Below are 12000 nucleotides of genomic sequence, written 5' to 3' on the forward strand. Positions count from 1 at the left end.
GACAGGATAGAAAAGGCACATATCACAGGCACATATCACAAAAGCACATTGTTTTTTTTTTTTAAGATTTTATTTATTTATTTGATAGAGATCACAGGTGGGCAGAGAGGCAGGCAGAGAGAAGAGGAAGTAGGCTCCCTGCTGAGCAGAGAGTCTGATGTGGGTCTCAATCCCATGACCCTGGGATCATGGCCTGAGCCAAAGGCAGAAGCTTTAACCCACTGAGCCACCCAGATGCCCTGAAAAGACACAGTTTTGAAGCATATGAAGCATCTCCTTGGACTAGTCCCTCATTTCCTTGTCACCTTAATCATATCTTAAACCTATGCCTTTCTACTATTCTGTGGATTCCGGAAGCTTCTCAGCAAGTCATTCCATCCAGGTTTCTCTCTGGCTGGCCAACTTCTTACTCCAGTCCTTAATGCTGTTTCCCTCTGGAATAGAGCACTACCTCAGAATTACCTTCTCTTAGAAATAAAGTGGACCATGCATAAAATGTGAAAAAAAAATGTCTAATAACAGCCTCAGTATTTTAACAGACACTTTACAGAGACAACCACTGAACCCAAATTAGCTCCAAAATACTAGAAATTTGGATCCATTTGGAAAGAAAAGTGGAGACAAGACAATCTTTTCTTAGCCTTCTTCCTACTATCCTATGGACACGTGCAGATCCTCGCTATCATGAAGGGCCTGGACTGCTGTGTAAGGCATACAGAGAAGTATGACAAGTAGAAGTAGACAAGTAGACAAGTAGAAGTAGACAAGTAGAAGACCCCAAAGCATGAACTAACTAGCTGAAACACTTAAGTGGTTTAATTTCTTAATTTCTTATTCACTTGTGAAGGTACATTTCCCATTAAAAACAAGAAAATAAACTGTCCAAAATGTGTAGACTTTCATGGGTGTTTCTAATGCAAATTTAGAAAGTTGTAATGTGATCCCAGTATCAGCTGTCCTCTTATCTCCCTCCATAAGACAATATTCCCCAAAATACCACTGAGATTTCACAGAAGACAACAGGAAGAACATTTACATTATAAAAACCACACCAGATGACCATCTTTGGCTTGTTCCACCTCTAAAGTCCCTCCCTCCAAAACTCTCATGACAGAAGGATTCCTTTTTCTCATGGTACAATGCCTTTCCTCATGGTACAATGGGCCTGTGAAATTTACTTCAAATTTTTACTATGCAGTTTAATTCAGCTCAATGCCAACTTCTAGTTCCAAGCTCAAACACACAGATCCATATAGATCTCCATGCCATATGGGTCAAGTTGGATGAAATTATCTTTAAGAACTCTTCACCTTGAACATTCTCTGATTCCATATTCCCACTGTCTCATTCTTATAGAATGAAAAAATGGCCTGACTGGTAGAAGGTAGAATGAATATATCAAGTTAAGGAATTGGGATCCAAATTTGAGAATTTGTTCATTGCTGCCCATGACCTGCCCAATGGCTCCTCAGGCATAACCCTCTATCTAGTTCAGGTTGACATTTTTAAGAAATAAAAAGATCTTTTAAACTTGCCTTATTACAAGTAAAATGACACTTTCCAACATCTTTTTATCATTTTTCCATTCTGAGAAAAATATAGCTAATCTCTGAAAGCCATGCTTATTCATTCTTCATATACATTAACACCCAACAGAATCTATAACATATAAATTGAAATTGATGCTAGTAATTCTTCTCTCATAACACCACCTATGGATGGAAATCAAATAAATGAATATGCTACTGAGAGTTTAAAAGTGCTTAGTCTATTCATATTCTGTATTTTTTCCAAACATAATTGAAGAGACTTACTACCTAAAAAGAGGTTAATTGAAAGTTACAAAACTGGACTTTTTAAAATCTCTTGCAAAACAACAAAGGTTGAGTAGCTAAAATATTCCTATGCTAAAATTTCAGTGGATTATACACCTAAAACTAATGTAACATTGCATGTCAGCTATACTCAAATTTTAAAAACTAACATGATAGATGAATGGATAAATAATACATGATACATACTTGTGTGTGTGCACATATATGTATATAAGTGGTGGAATATTATTCAGCCATAAAAAAGAGTGAGCTCTTGCCATTTTAAATGACATGGATGGAGCTAGAGGGTATTATACTAAGTGAAATAAGCCAATCAGAGAATCATAAATACAATATGATCTCACTCATATGTAGAATTTAAGAAACAAAGCAAGAAGCAAAGGGAAAAAAGAGAAAGAAACCAAGAAACAAACTCTAAAGAACAAATTCATGGTTACCAGAGGGGAGGTGGGTAGGGGATGGATGAAATAGGTGTTGGGGTTTAAGCAGACACTTGTCTTGATAAGCACTATGTATTGTGTAGAATTGTTGAATCACTGTATCACACACCTGAAACTAATATAACACTGTATGTGAAATATACTGGAATTAAAATAAGAAACTTAATTTATTCTTTATTATGTTATGTTAGTCATATACAGTACATTATTAGTTTTTGATGCAGTGTTCCAAGATTCACTATTTACATACAACACCCAGTGCTTCATGCAATACGCACCCTCCTTAAAAAACTAAAAAAACTAACAACAACAAAAAAAACTTCAGTGGACCAAGTTTAGAAAGTTTTCATTAAAGTGTGATATTTTTTTTTCTTGATGTCTTCTAAAGCTTAGAATTTGTTAGATGTTTTGTAATCTCCCACTGCCAGATTCTAACCAAAACTTCTCTGGCCCACCACCCAGCTAAGCCTTGAAAATTAAGTCTTGAAATTCCCATCAACTTTTCAAGTATCTGTGTATGGGCTAACATTAAAAAGTGAATTATTTGATAAAAAAAAAAACTTGTAACTCTCAAAAAATGTATCTAATAAATAATTGGCCTACTTTTTTTTAAAGAGAAATTCATTTGTAGCATGATTGTAATAAAACAGATAATGTAAATGTCTTCAAAATGATTTTTAAATGTAATTATTGCATATTTTGAATTTTTCAAAATTTGTTTTTCATTATATAGACACTGAAAAGAACAAAACTCTTTTACTAGAATAATATTTACAGGACTAAAGTTTTTGTGTATAAATATAGTTCATTTAATAATAATTTATTGCAACAAAAATATGCATTCAAGTAGCATAAAGAAATAATTTCAGTAACATATGATGTCAATAATGGCACTCTATTCAAAACACTTCTGATTTAGTTATGATACATCCAGTATATTTAACATCAATAGCTTAAATTATAAGATAAAATACATGTAATTGCAATTTTAATTAAACTTTAATTGTATATTCTCACTAAATATTCAATCACTAGAATTATATGAATTAATCTCATGGCATTTAATGTCTTAAAGGCAAATGGCTCTTATTGATGAGTCCAAATTTCTCTTTGTGGTTACATGGAAAACTGGCAAAAAAATGCACATCAAGAAAGATGGTATCTAAAGCAAACATTGTCCTGGCATCAACAAACCCACTATTTATTTAAGAAAACCAGTGTTCCTGCTGACAGGGCACAATCCAGAAAATAATGTTTTATGTCTATTTTAAGTAGCACAATCTATTCTTTCATTCATGCAAAAAAGTTATTGACCACTGATGGTCAGGTATTTGCTAGGTTATGTGGACACAAGAGATTAATAAGATACAGTGGCTGACTTCAAGGAGCCCACAGTCTAATAAGGGAGACACACATAGAAAGGTAATTATAACACAACATTGTAAATCAGTTTATGTGGGGTAAAAGATACTTTATCCTGGGGTGATAAAGTAGTAGCAGAGACGTTCTAAACACAAAGGTCATCTCATGAATAAATAAGATTTGTGGGCCCTTAACCTCTTAACTAGCTGTAACTCAACAGACTGCATTTGCATTCTGTGGGTTCATTTTTGCTTGTGAAGTAAATCTTCCCAAAGGAATGGAGTGAGTAGGTATAGAACTAAAGGAAATAAGGAGGGTAGGAACATATGTAATTTCGTAAATGTTTGATAAAAGACCAAAGAGCAGAAAGCAAAGAGGCCCCAATTTAGAATATGATGAAATTTTTGCAGGAGTAAGAAAGAAAAGAAAGGCAGTCCAGTAGGCAGAAAAGAAAAGCAGAATTTGTAATTATTTGGATTTCCAAGTAAAGCTAAGGATGAGATTGGCCGTTTTAATATTACAAGCATGCACAAAAAAATTGTTCTTATGGAAAATTACAAAATATACATAGGAAAACAGTTTATCTAAGATGATTGACAAAGTTGTAGAACACCTAAATATTTAGTGATGAAAAATTGTTCTTGATTCAAGACCTATTTATTTAACAATACTACGTGCTTAGAAGTCTGAGAGGAATGTTCTAACGATCTAACTGTTAAGCTGAGAATATTTTAAACGGACATGAAGAATGAGGGTAGAAAATAGCCTTCCAGGCACAGAGGACATCATGTGCAAATGCTTGAGGCAAGAAAAAACATGAAAGAAACTGAGAAACTAGGCAGAGTTGGAGGGAAGAACTGTGTGAGATGAGATATGAGATTAGATGTCTAGCTACAGAATTTTTGTTTTACTCTGAAAGTAATGAGAAGAAGTTGAATGATTTTATTAGCTCAATTATAAAATCTAATTTATGCTTCAGAAAGATTACCTTGGCTCCAGCATAGGGAAGAGACAAACATTTATTTGGGAAGACTAGTCAGGGAACTAAATCAATAATCTTAGCAACAGATGGTAAGATCTTGAGTTACATCAATGATGTAGAAAAAAAGACACGTGGACAGACTGAAGAGATGTTTAGGGGCGGTACTGGCCTTGGACCCAAGCAAGTCATCCTCTTCTCTAATCCATGCTTTAGGAGGCCTCCTCTGGCTGTGTTCTGCCTCGGGGGGCATAGAGTCTATAAAACCAAGGGTATGTGCCACCAAAACCTGTCTTCCTCCTTTCCTGAACAGGCACCCAGACCCTAGAACTCCCTGTCTAAAAAGGCTGAAATTTTTTGAGAGTCTAGAGGGTCTCTAACATGAGTACATCTTTTCAAGGGCAAACCAAGTCCCTGATGTATTTACTTCTAGGCCTGAAGTGGCCAAGAGACAATTGTTTGGAGGAGGTATGGATAGAACTGGGACATCTGAGGAGGCATTTCCACATGAACATACGTGAGATCTCTTCATACTATAGAATGAAGCCATGGGTAGGCAGAAAGGAGAGATGGGCCAGATGTTGGGGCTCATTCCTCCCAGTACAAAACTCCAAGAAGATAAAATTAGCAGGATTTGATGGATTGAAAATAAGCTGTGAGAAAAATCAAGGTGTCATAATGATTTCTAGCTTTCTGCCTTGTATAATTCTTTTTTTTTTAAGATTTTATTTATTTATTTGACAGGCAGAGATCACAAGTAGGCAGAGAGGCAGGCAGAGAGAGAGAGAGGAGGAAGCAGACTCCCTGCTGAGCAGAGAGCCCAATGCAGGGCTCAATCCCAGGACCCTGGGATCATGACCTGAGCCGAAGGCAGAGGCTTAACCCACTGAGCCACCCAGGTGCCCCTGCCTTGTATAATTCAATGATTATGGTATGACTACTGGTCTATGGCACATTGGACAAAGATCATTAATACGATTTAGACATGTTTGATTTCAGGCATCCTTGAGACATCTGAGAAGAGATGTCAAGTAGATGGCTACAGAGTTTAGAGGTCAGTGGTGAGGCCTAAGCTTAGAATATAATTTGAGTCATCAAGCCCTGCAGGACTGAGATAGCCTGGGGAGAGAATAACATGAAACAAGGAGACACCCATTATGGAGTCCTGAGAAATACCAAAGATCAAAGAACAGGTAGCCAAAGAAGAGGGGTGAAAAAATCAAAGCAATGTTATACCAAGGAACATAAGGGAAGAAGATATTTAAAGTGGAAAGGAAGAGAGTTACAAATATTACTGACAGGGACAGTAGACAAGAATTGAAAAAAAAAAATCTGTTGCATGGGGGTTTCTAATGTCCTAAATAGAGCTGTGTTTGATCATGAGAATCATGAGACCAAAAACCAGATTGGAGTGGCTAGAGAAGTAAATGGGAGGTGAAGATAAAAACTAAAGTATAGATAAGTCTTCTAAGAAATTTGCATGTGAAGGGGCAAGGGAAGAAGTGGAGAGTCAATGACAAAGATTACTTGTGATCATTTAGAGGCCAGTGAGAAGAGTTCCACTGATTACAACTATTTTCTCTGTAAAAGAGTGATTTTTAAGAATGAAATGTTTGGGTGTCAACTATACTCAAAAAGAAAAAAAAAAGAATAAAGAGCTTGGAATTGAATATTTGGGGGAAATGGAGAAGTCTGTAGTCAGAAGAAATGAGGGTGTGCACTGAGTAGAGACTTGTTGCCTTGGAATAAATTGAAAAGTAAGAAAAGTTCATTATGGAGCTCATCTTCCTTCCTGACCCCTCACTAAGGCCCATGATATTCCCTTTCTCCCATTCCACTGCCCTCTGCAAACCTCAAATACATGGCTTAGACTCACCCAGCACTACTCTTCTTCTAGGTACCCCAAGTCCCCACCGTACCCTGCCTCCAAGTTGCACGTGCCCCTGCTCTAATGGACACCCCATACAGAAACTGTCATTTATGAACTTAACAGACAAATTCATGTAGGTGTTACAGAGCTACAGTCACTTGAAAATAAATCCACAAAATCTAAGAGCCTGTCCATGTCTCAGACTCATGCTCTCAATCTCGTCAACCCTGTGTTCCTTCCACAAAACCACACACAATCTTCCTAGAAATAGAGCCATTGTAGAAGGAACTGCTGTTCTGTCAGTAAATTCTTAGTGGATGGAACCTCAGAGAGCTAACAAGTGAAGGAAAAAACCTGAGGCAGCAGTCCCATGGTTCTTCAAATCTCACCAGGTAGGTTCTAACTTACAGAATATTCACTGACCCTTATAAATTACCATTTGGGCCTGAACTTGGTGCTTGGACTATGGAATCTCTATTTGGTCATTCAGAAACTTCTCTCTTTCTTTTTCTCCCTCTCTCATTTGACCATTAAGACTGTTAGATTAATGTTTCCTTACAGATGAAATGTTGCAATTTGTGTCCTACGTCCCCAACATAATAAGGTCCTTGAAGGCATCAACCATGTCTTATGTTCACCATATCTAACAACAGATCTGAGCATTCCTTGGTTATAGGAACCATTAAAAATTTTCACTCAATGTCAGTTTAATTTGACTAATCAAGAGGCAACTGCACCCATATGGTAAGAGGCCTTGAGTAATCTGATATTCCTACTCAACATCCTCCCACACTCTTCATGCTCATTGAACTTCCCCCTTGGAATTTATTTGGTTAGAGAGAGAAACTCAAGGTAAACAAGCTAGCAGATGTTGACTTACTTTGATCTTGACCAATTTAAGAAACAAAAACATTCTGTCCCATAGGCATACCAGGTCTATTTAAATAGCCCAGTGATATACCCTGTTGGCCTAGGAGCTACATTCATTGTCCAGAATGTTGCTCAATTCTCAGCATGTGCCATACAGCTGGCATTTCTTTGCCCTCTCCATCCATATCCAACCATGTCCAAAGCCAATACTAATTCACATTTATATTCTTCTATTCAGCTTAGCTCAAGCAAACTTCAAATATGGAGTTCAAATACCAAAATCTTTCCAATAATTCAACCATCCTGTGAAGCAAGGCCATCTGTAGAGAAACTGTCAGGGCCATTGACCGCATGGGTGCTGTTGCTTCTTCACTAGCCAAATGAAACTGACAGCTACGTTAATCTAAATTAGTCCACGTATAAATTATTCTTTGGTTCATTCTAACTATAACTTAAAATTGTAAGTACTCTCCCGGGAAATATAACAGATGAAATGTGTCTACCAGGATGAGGAGGGGAGGATAAGAGGATCATTCCTTTACTTGGTAGGAAAAATCTGGCTCAATCAGACATTAATACAGACATCTTTCTTTTTTAAACTCAAACATGTTTTATAGAGAAAGAGTATCATATTGCATACTATTTCTATTATTATTTGTTATCCACACTCTGTGGTATGTCTAACTAACTTATTCATATGTTGGAGTCTATTTGTAGCCATGATCATCTAGGAAGAATTTCTATATCCTGCGAACTTTAACTTATTTCCTGATGCCTAATAGCACAATCCTAAATCTGTATTAGCTTGTTCCTTTTCACCAGTAATCCATCAACTACTATAAGGTACTGGTTTTCAACTATCTTTAGAACAGTTTTTCAAACAAGGTCATGAAATTAATCTACAGTATCATGGCCAATATTTTTTAGTAAAGTAAAACGAATTGAGTGGGTCAGAGTGCATTATATATAGTAGGATAAATATTATTCTGTGAAATTTTTGCTATATACATCCGTATTAGGTCACTGTGTAAAATGTACTTCTTACTGTGGTCACTGTCAAAACACTTAAAGATCCTTTCCTCACCTTAAAATCTACTTCAAATAAGCTCAGTATGTCAGTATGTTCAAAATCAATTTGGCATTTTTCCACCATGACTCCCAATCTAATTCTTTTCCAATTTTTTCCATGTGGCTTATTATACCATAATTCTCCATGTCATGCATTTTATACTCCGATAGTAATTTTAACACCTCTTTCTCGATAATCTCAAGTATCCAGTCTGTCCCTAGATAGCTCTGATCCATCCTCCAAAATCTCACATTTATCCTTATCCCAGGACACTTACACACTTTTGGTTCAAGCTCTCACCAAATCATGCTTGAGTTATTACAATAAACTCTTAACTAATATTCATTCCTCAAGTCCCTATCGACGCTGGTTAATCCTAAAATTTTCCTTTCCCTAAAATCTTGTAAAGTTTATTTTAATAAATTCCAGGCTTCTTTCCCTAGTATTCAAAATATTCAGAAATCTTATTAGTTTATAGTATCCATAAAAGCAGAGTCTCTATCTTTTCCCATCACTGCAATGTTCCCAGTAGATAACACATGATCTGCATATAATATGTGTTCAATAATATTTGTTGAATGGATGAGGAAATAAATGAACAAATAAGTGAAGAAACAGTCTCCAGTAGCATATTTTCTCTTTCTCTGTCACATTTCAGTTCCTCCATTAAGTCAATGATATTCACTGTAACATTTTTGCAAGCCTACAAAGTATCAAAGTATGCAACACTGTATAGGTGAGAAGGCTGTGCAAGGTGCGGAGAAGTCATCCCCTTGATTTCCTGGAATGCAAGCTCATTTTCAGACCAAAGCGTCTGCATGCTAGGTTGTCTCCCACCATGATGGTTGCCCCCTGCTTTCTATTTATAGAAATCCTCCTCCTCTTCAGAACATAACTCAGAACATTCTCTCCCTAGTCTCATTCTTTTCACTCTCTTCTGATAATCTCTATTACTTTTTTAGTTCTTAGTCATATCTTTTATATTTTTATGGTTTTATTAAATGTTAATTATTTTATAAGAATAAGGATTTTCTCAATTCATTGTATTCTCGACAAAATCTCAGTTTAGTATTAGACACTTAATAGATAGTTGTTAAACCCATGAATTAAATCAAATGAGTCAAAATTGTCAAGTTAATATATTGTGGAAAACACTAAGGAAGGTTATTGAATATCCATCTCTAGCAGACTGAAGATTCATGTAAGTAATCACATGCACTCTTGGCATGCCGTAGGTGCTCCACAATTATTTGTTGCATGAATGAATGAACAGTTTCCAGTCTAATGTCCACCAACTCCTTGATATCCATGAAAGCATAATAAAAGTTCATGAGCTTATTGTCAATATTGCAAGTAATAGCAATAGAAAGTTTATGTTTATTCGTGGTAAGGAGACAAATGCAAAAATCTCATGTTACAAAGAGTACGGCGTAAACATGGGGAAGCAAAAGAAAGCAAGGAAGTATGACACTATTGAAGCGATTGCTTAGTCTCCGAGATCAGAGGCTTAAAGAAAAGGATAGATTAAAACCTTAAAAAAAAAAAAAGAAAGAAAGAAAAGAAAGATCCCAGTGCCCTCAAGGAAATAGAAGTCCCCCAACATCCTTATTGGTTATTATTCCAATATAACATACAGCTGGGCCCACCTTACCACATCCTGGTTGATACCAACTTTATCAACTTTTCCATTTCCACTGTCAATTCCATTGACAGTCAATGATGGACTGTCTTTATGCCAAGTGTAAATCCCTTGTATAACTGACTGTGTAATGGCTGAAGTTGAGAAACTGGGGCAGAAGTATTGAGTGGCTCTAAGGATTGCCAAGGATCCAAGATTTGAATGAGTACTGTGCACACACAAGGGGATTTATACAGATGACTGCTTAGTACAGAGAATAACTCAGCAAGTGTTATACTGTGTTATATGGTGGCCACAGTTGACCAGGACCTTGAACGAAGGATCCTGTCGATCCCTGGAGTTCCCATCATGTACATTTCTAACCATAGGTACAACATTGAGCGGATGCCAGATGATTATGGAGCCTCTCTGTTCTAATTCTTTTTTTTTTTAAATTTCTTTTCAGTGTATCAGAATTCATTGTTTATGCACCACACCCAGTGTTCCATGCAATACATGCCCTCCACAATACCCACCACAAGGCTCACCCAACTTCCCACCCCCCGACCCTTCAAAACCCTCAGTTTGTTTCTCAGAGTCCACAGTCTCTCATGGTCCATCTCCCCCTCCAATTTCCCCCAAATCCCTTCTTCTCTCCATCTCCCCATGTCCTCCGTGTTATTCCTTATGCTCCACAAATAAGTGAAACCATACGATAATTGTCTCCTTTCTAATTCTTAAAAGACAGAGTTCCTCTGCCTTCCATTACCAAGTTTTTCTGTTGCCAGTTCACGTTAGCAACATGCTATATATCATGAATTATTCTTCTTCCCTTTTTCCTGTGTTATGAACTGAATAGAACTGAGTAGGATTAAATACACTCACTTTTTATGTTGTTTTAAAATTGATATTTTGTATCATTTTAAATGTTGCTGCACCTTTTTATAAATAAGATGATTGCTCATAAAAAAAATCACAAGTTAATTTACATTAGGTTAAAACTGTATGAACACTGTGGTGCTTGGGTGGTTCAGTTGGTTATAAGCTCTTGATCTCAGCATTGTGAATTCAAGCCCCATGTTGGGCTCCATGCCCAGAGTCTACTTAAACAAGCAAACAAACAAACTGTATGGACTCTGCTAAAGCACTGCTAAATACGTCAGAAGGAAAGTGACAGCCATTTATTCCACATTTACAAAGTGCCTAAGATGTGCCAGTCTCTATCCTCAGCAAAGAACGACCTTAGGAGGGCAGCACCATTGTTACCTCTATTTTGCAAATCAGGAAACTGAAGTTAAAGTAAAGAAACTGAGATTAAGGAGCTTGCCCAAGGTCAAAAGTTAGTGAGCAACAAAGCAAGGATTATGAACTCATGCATTCTTCCTTCAGGAGAGTATAGATCTAATCTATGTATAGATTTAATCTAGATATAGATCTAATCCATGATGTCTTTCAAAAACTAGAGCAGTTATTCTCTACTGATAGTCCCTAAAAACTGTCATTCTTTCCACAAAGCTACATTCCTTGGATTCCTTGGCACTGGCAGCCAAAATGTGTTTTCCTTTGGTCTGAGCAGTAAAAATCTGGTATGAGGATCTATCCTTTTTGTTTTATGCTTTATTCCTCACTCCCCTAAAATAAGGTCTCCAAGTGTCACACAGGCCTTGCTTTTTATAATCCCAGTGACTAGAGCAGCAAGATAGATAATTGGTAGAGGTAACCATGTAAGCCAGAGAGGAAGAGAGACACCAGCTACCATGCTGGTCACCCAGCACTAAAATATCCATGAGTATTTCAAATTTCAGGTAATCTGACAAAACGTTAAAGCTGGATTCCACTATTTCATATTATTTTACTCTACTCTTTTCAAAACAGTCATACAAAGCTTAATTTCAAAAATATCTTAACCAATATTCTCTTCAGTTATTGCTTTCCCACTTCTAGAAGACACGTAGAA

General features: G+C 36.6%; 1 pseudogene; it reads left to right on the forward strand.

The window, feature by feature from the left end:
* The first annotated feature begins 9861 nt into the window (after positions 1–9861).
* On the forward strand, positions 9862–10481 carry LOC116870576 (annotated as a pseudogene).
* Positions 10482–12000: the final 1519 nt, after the last annotated feature.

This window comes from Lontra canadensis, unplaced genomic scaffold (genome assembly GCF_010015895.1).
Source record: "Lontra canadensis isolate GAN:19392208 unplaced genomic scaffold, GSC_riverotter_1.0 scaffold1, whole genome shotgun sequence".
NCBI lineage: Eukaryota > Metazoa > Chordata > Mammalia > Carnivora > Mustelidae > Lontra > Lontra canadensis.